This window comes from Lepisosteus platostomus, chromosome 5, assembly GCF_059453375.1.
Source record: "Lepisosteus platostomus isolate fLepPlt1 chromosome 5, fLepPlt1.hap1, whole genome shotgun sequence".
NCBI classification, from domain to species: domain Eukaryota; kingdom Metazoa; phylum Chordata; class Actinopteri; order Semionotiformes; family Lepisosteidae; genus Lepisosteus; species Lepisosteus platostomus.
The window spans coordinates 5,682,814-5,702,964 of NC_142615.1; the positions used below are offsets into that span (position 1 = coordinate 5,682,814).

At 40.9% G+C, this 20,151-nt stretch overlaps 1 protein-coding gene and 5 non-coding genes across 6 annotated transcripts in view; 2 read left to right on the plus strand and 4 right to left on the minus strand.

Moving 5' to 3' along the window:
- The window catches only part of LOC148662626 (uncharacterized), a 783,119-nt gene that overhangs the window by 679,010 nt on the left and 83,958 nt on the right, over positions 1–20,151 (plus strand). The window lies entirely within an intron of this gene.
- Positions 5,032–5,125, minus strand: trnai-uau (transfer RNA isoleucine (anticodon UAU)). The gene is made up of 2 exons: positions 5,088–5,125; positions 5,032–5,067 (listed from the first exon to the last, which is right to left on the minus strand). It is a non-coding gene; the product is annotated as a tRNA-Ile (tRNA).
- Positions 9,229–9,300, minus strand: trnat-cgu (transfer RNA threonine (anticodon CGU)). Its single transcript has one exon. It is a non-coding gene; the product is annotated as a tRNA-Thr (tRNA).
- trnak-uuu (transfer RNA lysine (anticodon UUU)) lies at positions 11,696–11,768 on the minus strand. The gene has a single exon. It is a non-coding gene; the product is annotated as a tRNA-Lys (tRNA).
- trnaa-cgc (transfer RNA alanine (anticodon CGC)) lies at positions 12,970–13,041 on the minus strand. The gene has a single exon. It is a non-coding gene; the product is annotated as a tRNA-Ala (tRNA).
- trnat-cgu (transfer RNA threonine (anticodon CGU)) lies at positions 17,135–17,206 on the plus strand. Its single transcript has one exon. It is a non-coding gene; the product is annotated as a tRNA-Thr (tRNA).

A 20,151-nucleotide genomic window follows, 5' to 3' on the forward strand; every position in this document is an offset into this window, starting at 1 on the left:
TATTTTATTGTGATGGGTCTCTGTATTTGTGGTTTTCAGTGGAAAGCAGGGATAATAAGGAAATGGGTGGCACCCAAGCACATGTTAAAGAAACAAACTTGGCTTCTTAAAAGTGATTATGATAGCCACAGGACAGAAGAGACAGTACACTGTGGTCCAATAATGACTGTGTTGAAACAGCCAGAGTGTGCTGCATGCCATGGAGATGGAAAAGGTAGCTCATCCCAGTCAATCGCAAGGTTGTGTAGGACTGCACATGACCTGATGATGATGGTGCTGGCTCTTGATGGACTGGTATACAAACCAAATGACAGCCAAGCAAAGGGTTAGTTGTTTTACAATTCTGAAAGATTGTTCAAAGTGGCTTCTTGCATTTTTATGACTCCTGTTATAGTGCTTCTCTTGTAATGTTGTAGGATTGTGCACAGGTGTCAGAAGATATAGTCATAAAGAATAACCACAGGCAAAACAACATGCCAGCTTGCTCTTCCCTACTTTGAAAGGAAGATATTGGAACTGATTAAAGAACTTAACTTGAAATGTAAGCTCCTACTGACACAGGAGAGAGAGTTCTGAAAAGTAAGCACAAGGCACACTGTGGATAAATAAATGTATTAATTTAAAAAAAGAAATACTGAGAAGGTCAGAGGAACAATAATTGTTGTATTTATTTGCTCAGGTAGTTTTATAAGTTTAACTTTCAGTAAAGTTCTGTTAAAAATAAAACTGGTCATTAGTTGACGTCGTTTGTAACGATTTAGCAATAGTGACATGTTGGCTTGTTCGACTGGAGTGTTAAACAAAATTAATACAGTAGCGTCCTGTCTCAAGTGTACAGCTGCAGTTCTCGTTTGTTTCGTGACTGATTGCAATTGCATTAGTCTGTGTAAAAAAAGACTTCTGCAGCTCCAGCGGTGCGATCGAACTCATGCTGAGATTGAGTTCAAGCCTCACCTGGAGCAGTGTGGCCTATATTTTCAACTATTTAAACTAACTGACCAGTTTAGGTCCTGTTAAGTATTTGCTGGAGATCAGGTCTAAATTAACATGAAAGGAACAAGTAAAGGTTTGTTCCTTGTCAGACCTGAAGAAGGCTCCAAAGCTCAAACATTGTTTGCTTCTCTTTTCAGCATGGAATAAAATTTTACTTGTTCCTATGCAGTCCACACATGCTGACACAGCTCCCTACTTAAATTACCATCAGCAATGGACCTCCAGCAGACCTATACACAAATATATGAGAGAGGTCTACTGAAACGAGAGGAGCACGATGGAGTACCGAAGACTTGAAAAAGCACTCACTTTTCTGTGTTTTTGTTGTTACCCAGATTTGTTTTTAATGTTCTTTTTCTCTTTGTTTTGAAGTTGTTTTGTTTTTTTTTTTCTTTTTTGTAGGTGTTAGACTACTACAGGGATTTACCTAGGTTCTATTAAGACTTCTTTTATCAAAACATATTTTATTAATAAAAGCGTGATTTCTTAATAATCAACTTTAATGTTATCTTTATTAGTAGCTGTATTACAGGTAATGCATGCACAGCCTTTATTATGCTATAGTGAATTTTCAGGTATCCCATGGAGGGAAGAGAACTGAAATTAAGGAAATACTTATTTAAAGGGGTCTTAAAGTCTTAAAAGTGTTCTGTCACATCTGGGTGTTAATTGAATAGATTTGTTGTATTATTTCATATGATTTGACTCTACACTTGTGTTTCTCAGGAGACAGCAGTAATATTGGGGATTTGCGGGTACAGATAATAAATTATACTATACAAGTGTAGAGGTTTGATGGGTTTACTGAGACAATTATTAATTGTAGCAGTAATCACGAGGTTGTTCGTTGTGGTTTTTAGAAAATCAATCGTCAGAACAACTAACAACGCACACACACGGGTTCAATACACGAGATACATTTATTCATATAAATTGTGCACCAAACATATACTAGTCTGCCTGGATACGAGCAGCAGACCTTACTGTGAGGGTTATCAATATACAAAGTATATAATCTCGAAGAGATGCAAACACAAAGAGATACACAACAGAGAATATATGTCAATATATATCGTTCGGTTACCAAATCGCTAATCAGTGTTATTACCCACTGTTACTCTAAACTCGGAAGTAAATACATTACTCATGAATTAAATTGATAACAACTTGTGTTGAGGTACAATTGAATTCTCGAGACGCAACGTAGAACATGGGGTTTACTTATCCACTGTGTATGGATTTGGAATTTCCCAGCACGAACACCAAACCAGCTGACAAGCTCTGTTGCAGCCTCAGTCCCAGCGGTTGTCCAATGGGCGTTGTCCCGGCGTCCTCTGGCTACTGGCCAACCAGTCGAGGTGCAGCTCGGAGTTGGACGGGCGGAGGAATCTGACTGCGGCGCGCAGGGCAGTCGTTGCTCCGAGGGGATCTACCAGCAGTCCGGCTGGCTGGTAGAAAGTCTCTATGCACTATGCACTCTATGCAGTGTGACGGCTAGTCCTCACAAGTCACTCTTTTGCCCAGGAAGAAGCTGGTTCGTTCCCGGTCCAGCGCTGCTTCTGAATAAGCTATTCAGGTTGTCGACGAGGGTCCAACTGTGGGCTGCCGTTGATCAAGCGGAGCGTTCACGTTGGTAGAATTCTGAGTACGTACGGGATCCTCGGCCCCGCGCTTAGAAAAGTCCAAGTCCCTTTGCAGACAACAGCCTTTGTCACGTGATTGTCTCTGAGGATGCGCGAAAATGGCCAAGGAGAGCCCTGATCTGAGCTTGCGCTCCCTTTTTGACCAAGACACAGATGTGTTCTGATTGGTTGAGAGTTTGGCAGGCATTGGAGACCCACATGGTGTTACCACACCCTGCCAGTCTCTAATTGGTTGATCAAGGTGAGATACGAGTCACATACTCCTGACACTTAGGAATGCAGTCCAGATGTCCATTTGGCACTCCCTAGACAGATAGGCGCCAATGGATGACCATTGATCATGATAGCCAGGCTTATCTAAGTGCATCCCCGTTTGGGAGCTGTCCCTTATCAAAAGAAAACATCTTAAATCAGCCTGCATGAATACTTTCTCTGTGGCTGAACCACAGAGATGGAGAGTGAGATGGGGCCTCATTAAGGAAAGCACAGCAACGCTTAATTCTGTCTTATTACCAAGCATTGCTGCTACAACTGCTTAAATTCAAACTAAACAGGACTATGGGAATGAGATTTGATTTCGAACTGGGTTTTAAATAAATAGGACCGCTGCACTACATTGTGCTTTATGTAAGACAAAAGGTGGGCTTCCTGTGTTTTCGATAACTCAGTTGTAAGAGCGGAGGAATATAGTGGAAACAGCTGGGAACTCTTTGTTCTCTGGTTTGAATTTGGCTGGAAGAAAGGTGTTTTTTATGTTCTTTAATCAAAAAGTGAAAATTTGTCGTTCACTTAGTTGTCTTATTTTCTAGGCTTGTAGACTCCTCACTCTTCCTAAAAGAAAGTGCTCCAGATAAAGATACAGTAGTTGTCGGAAGTTTGTTCAGTGGTAGAGCACATACAGGTTGTATGTGGTTGTTTTCAATCGCCGGCGTCTCCACTCTGGATTTCTTCCTAAGCGCGATATCTTTCCTTACTTGTGTGTGAATTTCAGCGCGACACATAAACCCTTTGTCTGTTTTATAAAGATTATATTTTAAATCAGTTAAAACAAAAAAGTACCTATTACATACACGTAGAAAACATTTGTATCTAATTTGAAAATTTGGGCAATGTATTACTAGTAGTGGAGCTGAGCTCACAGAAGAGCAGTTGATATTGTTAAACCACGTATTATTTTTAAATGACGCTACTAAGCACTGACACGGTGTTAGTGCAGTCCTACCCAAGCTTTCTATCGACTGGATGAGTCTCCTGTTCCATCTCCAATTCTTTCCGCACATTTTGCCTGTTTCACCACCATTATCATTAGACTATAGCCACTAATACGAGAATACTGTTCTGAAAGACTGTCTTAAATAATAATGTTGAAAAGGGTAATGATAAGAGTTTTTTTTCATTAAGGTAACCATACATTTGCCTGTATAGTACAACTTATTATCTGTATCCACAAATCCCCAATATTAATGCTGTCTCCTGAGAAACACAAGTGTAGAGTCAAATAATATTACAACAAATCTATTCAATTAACACCCCTATGTGACAGAACACATTTAAGACTTACACCCCTTTTAAATATGTATTTCCTTCATTTCAGTTCTCTCCCCGGGATATCTGAAAATTCATTATAGTATAATAAAGTCTGTGCATGCATTACCTGTAATACAGCTACTAATAAAGATAACATTAAAGTTGATTATTAAGATATTACACTTTTATTAATAAAATAAGTATTGATAAAATTCCTTGTGAATAATTGTAGTGTCTGGAAAGCAATTGTTCATTACTTAATGACGATATTATTTCCACTACATTCAGGACACTTCCAATGTAATCTATTGTTCCACTTCGTCTGCTTAGTCTCCTACTTTAGTAACATCTAATGGGGAGCAGCTGTTATTTTAGGTTTGTTGCAATTGAGAACAGGTTTGCTACAGAGCTGCTGACAAATTTCAGCAGCCAGTTTGTTGCAACTGACCCGTTGTAGCTACCAATCAGAAAAAAAACCAAACGCAACAACTTCAAAAGAAAAAGAACATTAAAAACAAATCTGGGGAACAACATAAACACAGAATCTAATGTGAGAGCTTTATCAAGTCTTCAGTGCTCCTCTTGTCTCAGTAGACCTCTCTCATATATTTATGTACAGGTCAACTGGAGGTACACAGCTGATAGAAATTTAAGTAGGGAGCTGCATCACAGCATGCGTGGGCTGCAAATGGAAAAGTATAGGTTTATTCCATGCTGAAACTAGAAGTAAACACAACGTTTCAGCTGTGGAGCCTTCTTTGATTGTGACTCGAAATAAATCTTTACTTGTTCGTTTGATGTTAATTTATCTCCATCAAATACCTAACAGTATCTAAACTCGACAGTTGCTCTCAGTAGCTAAAGACACTGCTCCAGGTGAGGCTTGAACTCACAACCTCGGCATGACTCCGCTGTGCACTGCTGTATAAGTACCGCGCGCTGACCGATTGCGCCACTGGAGCTGTGCAAGTCGTGCTCCTCATACAGACTGACGCTGCAGAAACACAGGGTGAAAACGGTTTCGGTTGTGGATCCATCTATACATGGGGAACACTAAAATAGCAAGGAAAATACAAGAAAAGAAACTGAAAGAATTGTGCTAACAGCAAAGGGGAACTGAGGGAGGTGGTCAGACAAGTAAATCAGCCTGGCAGATTATTTGTATCGACATTTTTTGAGTCAATCAGCAAACAGATTTCTCTTCATGTGCCTTAAACTGTGCAGTTTGTATCTTCGCTGTAGATAGGTTTCTTCAGAAGTCCAGTAAACTGACAATAATGGAGAACTAGCTGACGCACCCCGTCGTGAAGACCCTCTGTAAGGTGATTACACGTTTCAATTTCAAGTCGCCTCCTTTACACTCAATTGCAGCCCCGAAACTGAGAGAAAGCATGAGAAATGGCTTCAGTTTCAATGTGAAAGTGCAGTACAGGCTCGATGGCTTCACATCTCCCATCAATCACATAAAATTGCAGTAAAGCGATCTAAATATGACTCTTAAGTACTTGGAAAGATGATTATTTTGAGCGTGCCTCCAAGGGTCTGCTACGAGGCTGAAGTTACAGTAGCTTCTTATTCACCAGCTTCTTATGCGTGTTTTTCGTTCCACCTTAAATGGTGCTGCTGTGATGTTATGTCGCCTTTCGCCTGTAGATGGCTCTCTTCGATCAGTACTAATCCGGCTGGAATACTGTAGACATCTTCACTGAAAAGGAATATCCAAATAAATAGCGACTGTCCAAATTATATTTTTGTATGGAATATATTTCAGAAAATCGCAAACCAATTTTAAAAACTCACCACAACACGGACTTACACTGGGAAAAGGTAACTGCACTTTCTGCTTATTGCTACGGCCTTCCCCCCGATTATGAAAATGTCTCACAGTTCTGACACCGCCGTGTGAAAGACAATGTAACAGACTATCAAAATCCTGAAGTACAAGAAATTTTAATGCACCAGTTTTTTAAATATGACCCTCTGATCCTGGCATGTCAGTATACATTTCGAAAAAGTATGGCACCAATCGCACAAATTGCAATGGCACAAATTGTTGAGAATATCACTGACCTTGCCGATATTTGCAGGGGATACGAGTGTTTTGCACATGTTGAACTACAACACGTAAAAATTGAGCTTCTTAGTCAATATCATCGGGAATGTCCAATAATGACGAACATCAGTAGCTTCAAGGAAACATTGACTCGCACATGGAGTTTTATCTTCAAATGGAGGGTGGGAGAATTTATTTGTACTCTCGTTGCTCATTAGCTAAACTATTTTAAAAATATGACACAGATTTGTTCGAGAAACTTGTAACCGCCTTAAAGAGAGTCTTCTTGAAGATGTGCACCAGCTAGCTCTCCACTGTCAATTGACAGGACTTTAGGAGAAACTGTTCTCATACAACCAACATACAAATTACACATCTTAAGGAACATGAAGAGAAATCCGTGTACTAAATAACATAAAATTGTCACTGCAAATTATCACCAAGCTGTTTCATGTGTCTGACCACCACTTTCCTACTTTGCAGCGAGCACAAATCTTTATGTTTCTTCATCGCTATTTTACTGTCTCTTTCCCCCATGTGGAGATAGATCCACAGCTGAAACTTTAGGTCAGTTCCTGTTACTCTGTCCGATTGAAAGAGCTGTATTAAAGGCACTCCCATCTCTGCAGGAAAGTTATTGCTGCTCTCAACACAATATACTGCAGCCAAATATAGCGATACTGTCACTGCCTGTGGGCCACGTGTTCCTGCTGGCAGTCTATTATGTCATGTTCATCCACACCCAGAAACATTACTTCATCGCTATTTTACTGTCCCCCATGTGGAGATGGATCCACAGCCGAAACTTTAGGTCAGTTCCTGTTACTCTGTCCGATTGAAAGAGCTGTATTAAAGGCACTCCCATCTCTGCAGGAAAGTTAATGCTGCTCTCAACACAATAGACTGCAGCCAAATATAGCGAAACTGTCACTGCCTGTGGGCCACGTGTTCCTGCTGTCAGTCTATAATGTCATGTTCATCCACACCCAGAAACATTACCGCTGTAGCACAAGAGTTATATAGGCGCAGTCCATAGAGCAAGAATCTCTTAATCACCACTTGATTCAGATTTTGATCTGAAATCATCAGCCGAACAAGAGTTTGTCTAAATCGAGGGAGATCTGCTCACAAGCAAGTATTAAACACTTCAGCATTTTCTGTTCGAATACCACACTTTGTCAAAACACTGCCGTTTCTTAAGCTAATAAGTAAGGGTTTTTGAGCACGCATTGTATTGTTAATGCTTATATTAAAAAAGCATAAATTCACATAGTGGAATTTGGACTGAACAAAGTAGTCCAGCCCTTTTACAACATTACATACCCACTGATTAAAGCTTTAAACTACAGTAGCAGGAGTAACAATAATGGCAACAACATGTTTGGAGCTCGGCATTTTATTTATTCTGCGGAAACGTATCGGAATGAAGTGCCCGAGATAAAAGAGTAATTGCGGCTTCAGATCGTTTTTTACAGAGCATTGCGTTGTTCTGTTCATGCTGACTACACGCATTACATTTGTCATTTACTGCAAGCGTTGCTTTTCCAGGTTTTTCTGAAATTCCTCGCATTTGAGCCAGCACTAAAATATTTCATTCCCGTCGCTGAATACATTGTGGAAACGGTATTTGGAACGGAATGCTGTCACTCATGAAACCTCTTTGTTATTCGGTTCTGAAGTTTGAAAATGAAAATAAAACGGGGGTCACTTCATAGGCTTGAAAGAAGTCCAAGCAGCATAAAAACCCGCGAATTCTCACAAAGGCTGCACCTATCTTCTGCTGCTGTTATAAATCAGCCTTAAACATTTGAATACATACCTTACTGCTGCTAATCACATTCACGTGTTTACGAAGCTCTTTTCTGTCCGTTATGTTTTTGCTAAGCAGTTTCTCCGTTTTCCTCGTACTGTGATTGTCAGCGAGCACAACAAGACTGAAACAGTGTAAAGGCAGGTAAAAAAGACAGGGTAAAACGCCTGATTCTCGGGAGTGGGATTTGAACCCGTGCCTCTATTTGGAGAGTGAAACACGAATCTGTGAATTTGCTGTTTTAAACCGCTCGACTATCCTGAAGAAATAGGTGCTGACTGCACCAGTCCCATCCGATTTTCCGTAATTTTAGGACGATTGATATGACTGGACTAACACAATTTGTGGCGTTTATTATGACATGGAAAACGGTACCGGAGCATTCGGGTCCGGACTACTAGACTCAGAAACAGTTTTTACCCCCGCAATATCAAACTATCAAACTCCCAGCCTCTCTCGCTCACTCCTCACCTCTCACCTATGATCTGAACCTCACAGTGCCTTCTTTCTTACCAAAAACCCAAACACACATTGAAAATCTACCTCTACCATACATGTCAAAAGCTCACTCCCCATCATTTCTATCCCTTTATTTCATTCTTTTGATGCGTGTTTTTGCACATAACCTGTTACCTTTTTGTTGTTTTGCACGCTGCCTGTTGTTTTTTGGACATCGGCTGTTGTCTCTGTCTTTCTTTTGTTATACAATTGTATTGTTGTTGTGTTTTTTTCTTTGTACTACTTATGTCCGAGAGCTAGCTAAATAGCATTTCGTTATACCATATACCTGTGTATGAGTATAATGACAATAAACTTGAACTTTAAACTTGAACTTGACATAGTCTTGCAGGCAGTATATTATTTCATCGTTTACTCGTTTAAAAAAAAAACACGGTCTTCTCGTTTCTAAGTCAGATTTTTTGTGCTTTCGAACGTTACTTCCAACCTGGACTGACAGCTCACCCGATCTGTTTGTGATCAGACCATGGAGTCGGGGGCTGTACCAAGCGCACGTTCCTTCCCAATGCTGAGGCGATCATTCGGAAGATGGGTGTGAAACAAGCTTTGTCGACTAAAAAACAATGCAGGATATGCAAGAATACTAATCGCTGGCGACAGTGATGTTCTCTTACTATTGAGATCCCTACATTGCGAGTTTTTTTAAGACTTTGAAACTAAAGGAAAGCGATGACAAGTGAAACTGGCACGGGTGGGGTTTGAACCCACGTTCTTCGGTTTACGAGACCAACGCCTTACCACTTGGCCACCGCGCCTTCAAGCAAGCATGGGAATAAGGTTGTCCAAATTATTTTTTTCTGAATCTGGTTTACATCGCCAAATGTAAACCGGAGGCAGCAACAACAATAAAAGGGATACTTGTCCTTAAACTCGGACGTGATGTTCTGCAGACATGTGCACAATGTCCTGTTTTCTTGCAGTGTAGACATTTTGCTGTTCACGCTCCGCATTCATCTGCTTTGTGCATTGTTAGTCCGCACCTGTAACATGTAATGTCAGCCGTCCCCTGTTCTTCTATTTCTCTAGCATGACTGCGTCCTGCTGCTCGGCTTTTGCTTGTAAAGTTTGAGCGAGCGCCCCGTTCAGTGTCACTTTGTCACTGTGGTCAGAAAGCATTCTTGATTCTGCTTGAGCTGCTTCATGAATTCTAGCGACTGTAAGAGCTCTTTTAAAGTCAGCCCTTCCTCCTGCAGCAATTTATAGTCTCTTATGTGCACATTTTTCCACAAGTTGATCTCTTAACATGTCAGTTTCCAATACTCCAAAGTCACAAGATTTAGCCAGTTCTCTTAGTGCAGTCACAAAAGCATCAACAGATTCGTCCTGAGACTAAGTTCTCTGCCTAAATTTATGCCGTTTCTCCGCGGTGTAAAGGAAGCGTCTAAAGCAGCTACAGTCTTTTTCTCCAGGGAGGTTGGCGAAAATCCGCTGCATGGGAGCCCCGATACAGTGCAGTAATGTAGCACGTCTCCCGGCATCCTGAGCTTCTGTAGATCCACCGGCTATTTAAAAAAAATATGTACGACTCCATCCATATCTTGTATTCCGTATACAAATCCGGGGCTCCGAGGTTCAGTAGAAGCGGTGGAAAAAGCTGGGCATAAGCAAAGCTTCTCGGCGCGGCTACCATATCTTCCACGGCGCAAGCTACACGAAAAGTCCGAAAATTCAGAAGTTCGTTTCTACCAGTAAGAGAACTAAAATCTGCACTGCACTCGCTTTGAGTCCGTCAAGCACTCATCTCTCGTCGCCTTCAATGTTGTGTATCTTAATAAAGAGACGTTTTTATATTATTTTAACTATTTTATTAACTACACAGATCACGCCCTTACACCATATATTCCTGCCTTCTACTCTCGCGTTCTGTTGTCTGGCGATGTCTACTCACTATACTACATTTAGCATGACTTCTTGTTGCAGTTGAGCTCAAAGCTGGAGATGATCTCCATATTCTACCGCACTATCTAGTCCGAAACGTAGTACACAGTACATACTTTTTTAAGTGAAGTCAGGTTGTTAAAAAATTAAACCAGCGCCCTGTCACAGAAACGTACACCCAGTCTCCCGCGCAACAAGCGGGGGTACTCAGCACTATACTAAAGAGGAGCGCTTGTCTGCAGCTGAGCGTCAGCTCTGTTTACTGTCAGCAGTCATTGCCTCATTTCCAAAGACTTTTTCACCTGCTCTCAGCTTTTAAAGACAGTCATAAACGCTCAAGAAGTAATTCATGTCAGTTGGAAGTCTGTTTCTGTTGTCTCAGCTCTTGATAAAGAAAAGCCGTGCGTAGGAGACTCCCTCTCTGAAGAAGTTTGCCGTCACCCTGCGAGGGAGAAGAGCCATCAATCACCGAGACAACCACTGAGACAGTTAACATTAAACACGTGAAATGCGAGATGTTGTGATTTTTTTCCCGCTTAAGGCTTCTATCGTTTCTACTCTAACGAGAAAGACCTCTTTATTAGAAGTGAGATTTTAACAAACGTCTCCAGGGTTAACTGCGACCTGAACGCAACGCCTAAGACCATAGCAGCGCTCAATAAAAATGATCAGAAACCGAAAGCGCTTCTTATCCGGATCAGTATATTCCGATACCACTGGTTCTACCGAAGAAATAAGAAAAGCCGAACTCAAAGCACTGTGTTGCCATTACGGGTACTCTGTCTGCAGCTGCTTTAAGATCTACTCACACCGTGTTGCCATTAAGGCTACCTAGTTAAAAAAAAACTTATCGTCACCTTTTTGAACGTGATTATTAGACACCCGTTAAATCTCCACCGAGGTTTCTTGAGAGATCGTTCAGCGAGCGAGTAATAAAAAACTACGTCGCTTCCAACCTCTGCTGTCACTGTAAACTCGGACGTGATGTTCTGCAGATGTGCAGTGTGCCTTTCCTCTTGTCGTATTCAAGAGTACTCACTGTGTGAGCTCCTCACTGCGTGTTCTGTACTCTACTGTGATTTAATTTAGATGATTACGTGGAGTAGAGTGACAAGATCTACTTGAACATTTTCGGTTTGTGAAATGAAACACTAAATACACTACTGTAAATACAAGTAATGGACATTTAAAATAACCACAGTACAGCTAGAAGAGTGAAAGATAAAAGACTATTTAGAATGACATTCCCAATAGACTTAAGAACTGCACAACCGCCCGAACAGGGACTTGAACCCTGGACCCTCAGATTAAAAGTCTGATGCTCTACCGACTGAGCTATCCGGGCTCTGAAAGAAAGTCGACACTGTCGGGATCCTCGAAAGTCACGTGTCTCTTGTTCCGAAGAGCAGTCATACCGGATCCGTCTGGAATGACCACTGACAGACTTTATCCAGAAGCGACGGCACTACTCCCAGTAGAATGAGTGAGAAATACAGCATGACATGGGTAGTTAAGGGGCTCCAACAATCCATCTTTCCTCACATTACTGATTTTTTTCAATAGCATTTTGACCTTTTTTCACATTCAGATTTTTTTTCACATTTAATAAAATCTTTTAATCAACAACATTAAAAAGAAAACAAATGGAACATTTTTTGGAACAATAATTAAAAAAAAACTTTCAATGCCTTGGTTGTATACGTGTGCACACCCTTTATAAAGGGAGTTGCAACAGTGCTGAAATGTAAAGACCATTTCTGTGGAGAAAACAGCATTTTTTCTGCCTTGATGTTAAGCTTAGGGAGCCTGTCTTTTAGAAATTCTATTTCTTAACACCTTGCACAGCCTCCCGGCAGACTAACGAATATTTTTGGGAGAAATTGGCTCACACACCAAAACACACTAACGTTTATTTACGTTAGAGTATGTGAATAACAGTTTAACCGAAAAAGTTTGTAATTGTGATTTTGTTAAAATTCAATAAATCGTCTATTATCAGTAAGTAATTATTAAGAAAGTGTTTTATTTCATAAACTATAAGACAATTTAGAGAGTTTATAGGTCATAAACGGTTGTGTACTTTCTCGAGTTGTGCCATGGATATTTTATACGATCAATACTTGTCATGCTCTTTTGCATTTTCATTAACAAACGGCAAAAGTTCAAAGTGTGTTTATGGCTGTGCTTCACATCTACACGACAGCACTTGTAACAGTACAGGACACGCAGTGAGGAGTTCGTGAAGCTTTCAGTTTAGTGCGGAGTTCAGAAGGAGGATTCGCTCGCTGAATCCTAGAGGTGTTTTCTGCAACAGCCACGGCAAGTGTGAAGTAATCTCTGGATTTCCTGAATTTGAACTAAATGATTAGTTCAAATAATTTAGGATTTAACAGAACTAAATGAGATACATTTTAAACAGCAGCGCAACTCTGCAGCACGTCGAGCGTGCCTGCATTTAGTTGTGTAAACCTGGCTCTCTCTGAACACAACCAAAGAGTTCTCACTCAACAGAAGATTGCGATGCGAGTACTGTAATATAAAGCACCTGGAGATGCCAGGGATTGAACCAGGGACCTCATACATGCGAAGCATGCGCTCTACCACTGAGCTACATCCCCGATGGAAACGGTAACGGAACAGACTTGTCCAGATGCTCACTGATCACAATCCACCACACGAAGAATGCCTGCAGTTTCCCACTTTCGCGTTTCCTCTACTACAGAGTAAATGCATTGGAATGAAGAAATAAGGAAGGAAAAATAATCGCATTGAAGCTTCAAGAGACTGGGCACAAATTAATCCATGATTTTTGTATCCAGTCACACGTGCGACGGTGGTTAATTCCCAGACGGGGGAGTGCTTTTTTTCTACCTCATTACTCGACTGTCTTTCAATTCTGTTTTATTTGAAAGCTTTTTGCATCTTTTAAGTGCTCTTGATTAAACTATGCATAGAAAAACAGCACTACTGATTATTTTCATGGACCGATGCACACTTGTTCTGTACAACTCGAGTGATAAAGCCCTGTCTGCAAATATTGTAGAAGAAAATAAAAGGGTGAAACAACGCCCCAACCACAGGAATGGTAACAAGCAGGATCGTGTTCTTATTTGATAAGTCCTTTTGAGATGTCTTGTCAATGCACACAGGCGTTAGAGCTGAATAATTTACTTTTAGTGGTGTTTTTAAACAAAGATGGAACATGTTATTTCTATACCAGGAAGAAAGGAGCAGACTTTAACTTTAAGAGGCAAAAACGACACCTTATCAAAGCTAATATTAATTAAAATGACATCACAACAAAAGAGTGGAGCCTTGAGTGAATAAGATTAGTTTTCATTGGACGTCTGTGTCTCCATAACTTTGTAGGTGAGAGAGAGGATTGTGACAATTTGCAGGTGCTTCTCGGAAGTGCGTTGGTGGTACAGGCGCCTTCCAAATAATTGAGTCGGGTTTGAATCCCAGCCAGTACAAACCCAAATCTTTTCAAGATAATTTGTGGTCCGCTAACACATCTTTTGAAACACTACAACAGGTAACACCCCGTGTGAAACATCATGAACATCTGTTAAAGCCTGAGTTTTACATACTCTAACGTAAATAAACGTTAGTGTCTTCCGGTGTGTGAGCCAATTTCTCCAAAAAAATATTCGTTAGTCTGCCGGGAGGCTGTGCAAGGTGTTAAGAAATAGAATTTCTAAAAGACAGGCTCCCTAAGCTTAACATCGAGGCAGAAAAAATGCTGTTTTCTCTACAGAAATGCTCTTTACATTTCAGCACTGTTGCAACTCCCTTTATAAAGGGTGTGCACACGTATACAACCAAGGCATTGAAATATTTTTTTTTAATTATTGTTCCAAAAAATGTTCCACTTGTTTTCTTTTTAATGTTGTTGATTAAAAGATTTTATTAAATGTGAAAAAAATCTGAATGTGAAAAAAGGTCAAAATGCTATTGAAAAAAATCAGTAATGTGAGGAAAGATGGATTGTGGGAGCCCCTTAACTACCCATGTCATGCTGTATTTCTCACTCATTCTACTGGGAGTAGTGCCGTCGCTTCTGGATAAAGTCTGTCAGTGGTCATTCCAGACGGGTCAGGTATGACTACTCGTCGGCACAAGAGACACATGACTTGCGAGGATCCCGACAGTGTCGGCGTTCTTCCAGAGCCCGGCTAGCTCATTCGGTGAAGCATCAGCCTTTTAATCTGAGGTCCCAGGGTTCAAGTCCCTGTTCGGGCGGCTGTGCCGTTTTTAATTCTATTGTGAATGTCATTCTAAATAGTCTTTTATCTTTCACTCTTCTAGCTGTACTGTGGTTATTTTAAATGTCCATTACTTGTATTTACAGTAGTGTATTTAGTGTTTCATTTCACAAACCGAAAATGTTCAAGTAGATCTTGTCACTCTACTCCACGTAATCATCTAAATTAAATCACAGTAGAGTACAGAACACGCAGTGAGGAGCTCACACAGTGAGACCTCTTGAATACGACAAGAGGAAAGGCACACTGCACATCATCACGTCCGAGTTTACAGTGACAGCAGAGGATGGAAGCGAAGTAGTTTTTTTATTACTCGCTCGCTGAACGATCTCTCAAGAAACCTCGGTTGAGATTTAATGGGTGTCTAATAATCACGTTCAAAAAGGTGACGATACGTTTTTTTAACTAGGTAGCCTTAATGGCAACACGGTGTGAGTAGATCTTAAAGCAGCAGCAGACAGAGTACCCGTAATGGCAACACAGTGCTTTGAGTTCGGCCTTTCTTATTTCTTCTGCAGAACCAGGGGTATCGGAATATACTGATCCGCATAAGAAGCGCTTTCGGGTTCTGATCATTTTTATTGAGCGCTGCTCTAAACTTTACATTTGCTCGGGCTAGTTTTCCCCATGAAAAAAAAAGCGTATCCCTAATTACATGATTTCACTTTTTTTTCTTATCAACGAGTAGAAAGAAATAAAATATATACTTCATTGTTAGTACCACAGGCAAGATGGCTGGTGGTCTTAGGTGTTGCGTTCAGGTCGCAGTTAACCCTGGAGACGTTTGTTAAAATCTCACTTCTAATAAAGAGGTCTTTCTCGTTAGAGTAGAAACGATAGAAGCCTTAAGCGGGAAAAAAATCACAACATCTCGCATTTCACGTGTTTAATGTTAACTGTCTCAGTGGTTGCCTCGGTGATTGATGGCTCTTCTCCCTCGCAGGGTGACGGCAAACTTCTTCAGAGAGGGAGTCTCCCACGCATGGCTTTTCTTTATCAAGAGCTGAGACTGTCTTTAAAAGCTGAGAGCAGGTGAAAAAGTCTTTTGAAATGAGGAAATGACTGCTGACAGTAAACAGAGCTGACGCTCAGCTGCAGACAAGCGCTCCTCGTTAGTATAGTGCTGAGTACCCCCGCTTGTTGCGCGGGAGACTGGGGTACGTTTCTGTGACAAGGCGCTGGTTTAAATTTTTTAACAACCTGACTTCACTTAAAAAGTGTGTACTGTGTACTACGTTTCGGACTAGTTAGTGCGGTAGAATATGGAGATCATCTCCAGCTTTGAGCTCAACTGCAACAAGAAGTCATGCTAAATGTAGTATAGTGAGTAGACATCGCGAGACAACAGATCGAGAGAGTAGAAGGCAGGTATATATGGTGTAAGGGCGTGATCTGTGTAGTTAATAAAATAGTTAAAATAATATAAAAACGTCTCTACATTTAGATACACAACATTTATGGCGACGAGAGATGAGTGGTTAACGGACTCAAAGCGAGCAGAACACTGCAGATTTTAGTTCTCTTGCTGGTAGAAACGAACTTCTGAATTTTCGGACTTTTCGTTTAGCTTGCCCATTGGAAGATATGGCAGCCGCGCCGAGAAGCTTTGCTTATGCCCGTCTTTTTCCACCGCTTCTACTGAACCTCGGAGCTCCGGATTTGTATACGGAATACAAGATATGGATGGAGTCGTACAGATGTTTTTTAAATAGCCGGTGGATCTACAGAAGCTCAGGATGCCGTGAGACGTGCTACATTACTGCACTGTATCGGGGCTTCCGTGCAGCGGATTTTTGCCCTGGAGAAAAAGACTGTAGCTGCCTTAGACGCTTCCTTTACACCGTGGCATAAAATTTAGGCAGAGAACTTAGTCTCAGGACGAATCTGTTGATGCTTTTGTGACTGCACCAAGAGAACTGGCTAAATCTTGTGACTTTGGAGTATTGGAAACTGACATGTTAAGAGATCAACTTGTGGAAAAATGTGCACATAAGAGACTATAAATTGCTGCAGGAGGAAGGGCTGACTTTAAAAAGAGCTCTTACAGTCGCTAGAATTCATGAAGCAGCTCAAGCAGAATCAAGAATGCTTTCTGACCACAGTGACAAAGTGACACTGAACGGGGCGCTCGCTCAAACTTTACAAACAAAAGCCGAGCAGCAGGACGCAGTCATGCTAGAGATATAGAAGAACAGGGGACGGCTGACATTACATGTTACAGGTGCGGACTTATAACGCACAAAGCAGATGAATGCGGAGCGTGAACAGCAAAATGTCTACACTGCAAGAAAACAGGACATTGTGCACATGTCTGCAGAACATCACGTCCGAGTTTAAGGACAAGTATCCCTTTTATTGTTGTTGCTGCCTCCGGTTTACATTTGGCGATGTAAACCAGATTCAGAAAAAAATAATTTGAACAACCTTATTCAAATGCTTACTTGAAGGCGCGGAGGCCAAGTGGTAAGGCGTCGGTCTCGTAAACCGAAGAGCGTGGGTTCAAGCCCCACCCGTGCCAGTTTCACTTGTCATCGCTTTCCTTTAGTTTCAAAGTCTTAAAAAAACTCGCAATGTAGGGATCTCAATAGTAAGAGAACATAACTGTCGCCAGTGATTAGTATTCTTGCATATCCTGCCTTGTTTTTTAGTCGACAAAGCTTGTTTCTCTTCACACCCATCTTCCGAATGATCGCCTTAGCATTGGGAAGGAACGTGCGCTTGGTACAGCCCCCGACTCCATGGTCTGATCACAAACAGATCGGGTGAGCTGTCAGTCCAAGTTGGAAGTAACGTTCGAAAGCACTAAAAATCTGACTTAGGAACGAGAAGACCGTGTTTTTTTAAACGAGTAAACGATAAAATAATATACTGCCTGCAAGACTATGTCAAGTTCAAGTCCAAGTTTATTGTCATTATACTCATACACAGGTATATGGTATAACGAAATGCTATTTAGCTAGCTCTCGGACATAAGTAGTACAAAGAAAAAAACACAACAACAATACAATTGTATAACAAAAGAAAGACAGAGACAACAGCCGATGTCCAAAAAACAACAGGCAGCGTGCAAAACAACAAAAAGGTAACAGGTTATGTGCAAAAATATGCATCAAAAGAATGAAATAAAGGGATAGAAATGATGGGGAGTGAGCTTTTGACATGTAAGGTAGAGGTAGATTTTCAATGTGTGTTTGGGTTTTTGGTAAGAAAGAAGGCACTGTGAGGTACAGATCATAGGTGAGAGGTGAGGAGAGAGTGAGAGAGGCTGGGAGTTTAATAGTTTGATAGTGCGGGGGTAAAAACTGTTTCTGAGTCTAGTAGTCCGGACCCGAATGCTCCGGTACCGTTTTCCATGTCATACTAAACGCCACAAATTGTGTTAGTCCAGTCGTATCAATCGTCCTAAAATTACGGAAAATCGGATGCGACTGCTGCAGTCAGCACCTATTTCTTCAGGATAGTCGAGCGGTTTAAAACAGCAAATTCACAGCTTCGTGTCTTTTAAGCTTTGTGTTTCACTCTCCAAATAGAGGCACGGGTTCAAATCCCACTCCCGACAATCAGGCGTTTTACCCTGTCTTTTTTACCTGCCTTTACACTGTTTCAGTCTTGTTGTGCTCGCTGACAATCACAGTACGAGGAAAACGGAGAAACTGCTTAGCAAGAACATAACGGACAGAAAAACAGGCACAACTAGGAGTATACGGCACAGTGCACGAAGTAAATTATTTTGGCAGTAATTAATGTATTATATTTACTATATTTATTATACACGTGTAAATTAATTACTGCCAAAATAATTTACTTCGTGCACTGTGCAGAGTGCCGTATACTCCTAGTTGCGGCACACACGATACATACAGTAAAAAGCCTCAGGCACTGTGTTAGATGTGTTTTCGACGTTATATATGCGTTTATTCATGTCGTCGATTTTACGGTTGCAATTCGACGTTGATTATACGTCGAGGCGACGTATATATACGTATAGACGTAATTTCGCCGTAAATATACGTATATTCGACGAATCAATGCCCACAGCTTGGCATACAAGGGTTTTGCTGAGGGGGTCTTGCCACCTGCCTGAAAAAAAACAGTAAAATGTTTGAGTGCCTATAAAGTTTCTATTTTTATTTTCTTGACAAAAGTTTATACCATTTCCTGGACACCCCGTCCCCCATCAGTGCGCGGTGCCCGGGGAAAAATCTGTAGGGGGGCGTCTGAAATTCTGAGGGGGGAGTGATATTTCGGTTGAAACGGAGCTGTACGGTGCAGCTACCCAAATGAAATCTCGCAGCTATGCCATTGATTAGTGCTTCATGATAGAAGATAACGACTAGCAATCTGGTATTTGCGATGAAGTTCAGTTTCACATTTTTCGTCACTCTCACGGTTTGTATTGCCTGGAGCGAAAAGTACCATAAGCGTTCATTTTTGCAGCTACATGGACGTTCTGAATCGTTAAGAAAAAAATGTTGTAAAACCAACAGAAAGCACAGACTGCTATAACTAGTCCTAGTTATATAACGATTTTAAGTATAATGATAAACTACTGCAAGGAATCGGTCCACCTGAGCAAACAGGATCGTAATGTTGACACTCAATAACGACACTGATATGTGAAGTTCCTGGACGGATAGCCCTCCTGCCCATCAAACAGACTGAGTGACTGTTCGTGTCATTTAGTGTTGTCTGACCATTGACAAAGTACAACTATTTTTTTAGGGCGCAAATTAAGTTAGGTAAATCTTTTTGCCCAAAACTGAAGGGGCGACATTCCCCCCTCCCCCCGTGATGCCAGGCCTGTCCCCATCCTATTCCATAATGTCATTATATATAATACCATACAACAGTGACCGATCCTTACTAACTGCATGCGTTAAAATTGCACATCAGCTCATAGCAGGGGGCACATAGCCGCGATGTATTATCAATGTTAAATTTCAACCATAATATCGACAACATTAATAAACGCATACGTTGAGAAAATATCGAACCCAGCATATTTTCCGGTTATATACCACAATGCATTGCTAGTATTCGTTGGTCACCATTTTGGACACGTTTTTCAAACGTAGAAGTATATCTGCAAATATCTCAGCAATCTTCTTTTGACGAGTATGAACAATAATAATACTATCTGAATACATACAGATCTTTCTTAATATTATTTTGATTAAAATATTACGTGAATAAGCAAAAAAATGGCACAGAAAATATTTTGAAAGGGGAAGATGACACAAAATCGTTTTGCCGTTTCTCTTATTCTTATTCTATGTTGTACTTTCAAACTTTGGGTAATTAGGACAGACTTTGTGGTGGCGGAGGGGAGTCCCCATTACCTGTAAAGCGCTTTGAGTAGAGTGTCCAGAAAAAGCGCTATATAAGTGTTAGCAATTATTATAATTATTATTATTATTATTATTACTTTATTGCTCAACTGCTATGATGCAAGCCAAATTTTAT